Source organism: Frankliniella occidentalis, unplaced genomic scaffold, assembly GCF_000697945.3.
Source record: "Frankliniella occidentalis isolate FOCC.00 unplaced genomic scaffold, Focc_3.1 Scaffold392, whole genome shotgun sequence".
In the NCBI taxonomy this organism is placed as follows: Eukaryota; Metazoa; Arthropoda; class Insecta; order Thysanoptera; family Thripidae; genus Frankliniella; species Frankliniella occidentalis.
In genome coordinates this window covers 74,884-79,126 of record NW_026267514.1, presented here as the reverse complement: position 1 = coordinate 79,126, position 4,243 = coordinate 74,884, and positions in this window count along the sequence as shown.

The following is a 4,243-nucleotide window of genomic DNA, read 5'->3' as shown; positions in this document are numbered from 1 at the left end:
CCCCCCCCTCTCCCTCTCTGTTGGGTCTGTGGCTTGTTGTGCTAGCACCTTCCTAGACTGTTGAGGGTTTTTCTAAAAGTTTTAGGATGTTGTATTTTTTGCGGTAATAGGATTAAACACATTATTTTCCAGCAACGCTCCAGGGAAATAAGGATGCCGCTGCATTGACAATAATACCTTGCATGATCCAAATATGGTACGGACCGCAACGTACGGGCACTTCTGGAAATTGTATCGTGATTTGACAAATTTCGTCCTAAGTCATTTTTCTACACAAACTCTTCGTAATTTCTATGGAACTCAAGTGTCGTAGCCTACAGTATCACACTTCTAAGTGCGGTACCATGATAGTGTCCTGCAGTTATAAGTGTAGGTCACCATAGGACGAGGAGTGTCCGACACCTAAAGGTGCCTCTTCTAACCCAAGTGTCGGACACCCTCTGTCCGACACGGTCCGACACGTATAACTGTAGTGTGGTGTCCTACACTGCATGCTGTAGGACACGTGCTGTCACATTTGTAACTGCAATACACGTCGTTCCTATAACTGTAGAACACCACTGCACTTATAAATGTGACTGTGCGACACTGCACGACACTCTTGAGTTCCCAGAGTGAAAGTAATAAGTTCGTAAAATAATGAACAGTTTGTAACTCGGTTGTTAAACCAACAAAAACGATCCCGGACACTAGAAACCCCTGGGCACAAATTGTGAGATTAAACTCTCTGACACCATAAAATCGTGATTTTACGAATAGTTTTATTTTATACCACTACGAACAGTTTATACCGAGGTTTATACCTAACTTTGACGAAATACTTGTTATTTTTAATCATTTTTCAACATTATTGCTGGCGCAAAATTTCGCAATTCACTTTTAGTGGGGAGACTGTAAATGAAAAACGGTATACGGCGTATATTTCAGTGTTTCACCATGCATCGTTATGACGCCATGACACAGTGGTTAGACTGTCACATAAACACATGAAACAAAAAATATGCATAAAAAGCAATTTCTTTGTAATAATTTTGCAGTGTGTGGTTACCTTATTTCGCAAATACTTGTGAGCGCACCGGACATGCAGCGGGTCAGTCCCACGAGCCGCGGGGCCGAGCCAAGTGTGGCCACGTGTACGCGGTGGTCAGTTCTCACGGCCGGGTGGTGAAACACGTAGGCAGAATTCATATCGGACATGTATTAACACGGTGAGTGCAGGACGCGGGGAGAAAAATTGACCCACCCCACCCACAGGTCGGTGGTTTTGTGGAGCAGTATGTGTTATGTGTGTCACAGCCACTGAATAATTTTAGATTTGCTTTTACTGCACTAAAACACGAAGTGAACCTCGCTCTGATCGTAGACTTGCTCGGGTCGGACCTCGGCCCTGACTCTTCACCCGCTTGGGGTTGGTTGTCGAGTGGAAAAGCAATAATTCCTTTGTAATTTGCGGTAACTCAGATTGGGGTTTTAAGACTTTATTTATCAGTGTAACAACATCTTAAAAAGTCCAAAAGGCCCTAGCTCATTCCGATGTATGGATGCAGTATTTGCTGCATACATAGTCATGTACACACTATTTGCTGCTTACATAATCATGTACGCAGTATTTGCTGCATACCGGATGTAACTGAAAATGCGCGGGATTGCATACCCGCCAGGGCTGCAGGGGCCATGGCGCCTTACGGGCTAACTGGGTAGGCAAACCCGCAACACTGTTGCGCATTCTCAGTTACACCCGGTACATGTAGGTATTCAGTAAATAACGCATACATGTACACACTTGGGTTTCCAGAGTTTGCAGTGAGCTCGAACTCGAATTTTCTCCTGTTTTGTTGCTTTTACAATGTGTGCGTGAACTACACGCTTGTAATACTGTTATGAAGGCATTTCAATTTTAAATCCATGTTAGGTTGCCGACTGCGGAGGAGGAGGGAAAAAGTTGCCACGTCGTTCAGCTTGCTCTAACCTCTTCACACGGTCGTTAAGCCCCGGTGCTTTGAAGTCGACCCCTGCTCTATACCTCGGAGGCCTTCTCTTCCGTTTCACCCCAGCGAGATATGGATTCCCGTGTGCTGCGCATGAGAATGTAACGCCGGCTCTGCATAACTCTCCATTGCAATAATGCGGGTCTTTAGTTGGAGCGTTTTGGCTGAAACGACGGCTGCTCTCTTAATTAAACTGCATTTTAAATAAACAGAATTGAAATACCTTGGAACACGTGTTACTATTGTGTCCTTTCCGTTTCATCAACTTTGTAGGGAACAACACCACCTGCTGGCACGTTTCTCACACACAACCTGAAGTACCGGGTGTTTTAGAGCGGACACTGTAGTGCTACAGGATTGCATATTGGCTAGAGCCACGGGGGCTATATTTCAGTAGAAAAGCAAAGGCGCTGAAGAATGCCTCCGCAGGGGCGTTATGGAAATTTTCAATTGAGTTCATATGCGAAGGCACCAAAGAGCTCTGAAAATGCGAAAAATTAGTGTATTTGGCAGTTGTAGTGCTTTTCTAGGGGCACTAAACCTTTACTGCATTTCAAAGGAGGACTTCGCACCTTTGTTTTTCCAGTGTGGTGGTGTCTGCTCCGAAATACCCGCCGGTACACATCCATACCTCCACTTAGTTCGGGGGGATGTCCTCGTCCTCCCAGCACCTCGCAGGGCTACGCGGCGCGGTGCTGGGCGTTGCGCTGCTCTCATCGGCCCGGGCGTGTGTGAGAAACGCGTTAATGCTCGCGTTAATGTATTCACCGGGCCCGCGAAGGTTAGGCCCTTCGCAACCCCGAACGGCCGGTGGGCCCCGGGGGCCGGGCCGGGGGGCCGGGTCAGGGACCGGCACGCAACAGGGCGGGCCCGGCGGGAGAGGAGGGCTTAAGCAGGCGGGACGGCGTCTGGACGAGGATCAGAACAATGCCGAAAAACGCCGGACCTTGGGAGAAAAACAATCCTCACAACAAGTAGCTGCTGCGGCAGGCAGGCAGTCTTGCACCAGTGGGCAGCAGCCCAGGGCCCGGGCTGTCACAAGAGTTTTATATAAAATCACAGACACTCACACACACACTCACTCACGAGCGCGCGCGCTCGCACGCCTACGCCCACACCTGCACGGTACGGTTAAATATTTTCTCACACACTGAAGGTGTTAGGAAGGGCTCTAAAGGCAGCGCCTTACTGGAAAAACAAAGGTGTTCAGCCATACCTTTAAACGGTGCAAACAAAAGGGTGTAGTGTTTTTGCAAAGTCATCAAAATTACAAAATGCACTTTTTTACCCTGCTCACTGCTTTTTAGTAGCCTCTTACAGCGGCCTTTCACTCAAAATTTATATACCCAGAAAAATATGTAAGCCTGTAACAACTCTTTTTACTTGTCTATCAGGAAAACACTACAAGCATGACTACACAATGAAGCCCAAGTATATGTGCATGTCGTTACAAAACTGCAAGGTTAGCATGTGGAAGCTCACATAGCGCCTCCATCGTGGGTAGGCATGATCTTTCCTGCAAAGCATGCGTGTACTGCGGATTGGACTACCCTAAGTCTCGCAGGCGCCGAGCATCCGTCATCTGCCGAATAAATCTAAGAACACAAGGAACAATTGGATCACAGAATGAAGGCATGCCATGTCGATGGGTCTGCCTTCGAACTGTTACTGTCTCTCGCCCCGCAGTAGTGACGCCTGGATCACAGGGAGCAGCCTGTACACCATTCAGGCAGTGGTTTCTGTACGGCATGCTCGCACGTGTCGGACTCAAGGTGTTAAAGGCCCAAGAAGAAAGAACCGGGACCGACCGGGACGCAGCATTGAGGAAAATGCGCAGCAGTAGTTGTTGTTTGAGCTGATGGCCAGTGCTCACGCCCCGGCTGACAGTAATTGGAGCCCTCACCTCGCCCTGCCTCCGTTGCCGCCAAAGCTTTAGCTCTTTCAGTGTTTAGGGCCTCCAGAGGGCCCAGGGGGCGGGGGCGTCAGCCAGCAGGGCCAGGTTCTCGGCCAGTGTGCCACCAGCCGCTAACGACCCGCGTAATAAGAGGCTCGATACCCACTGCCTCCCCTCCTCCTCCTCTGTCTGTCTGTCTGTCTGTCTGTCTGTCTGTCTCTGTCTCTCTCTCTCTCTCCCTCTCCCTCTCCCTCTCTCTCTCTCTCTCTCTCTTCATTTCGCACTCCACTTCTCATTCCTCTTCTCTTTCCCTCTCCAGCCCATCGCAGCCCTGATGGAACTCCTGGACAGGGTCCGGATA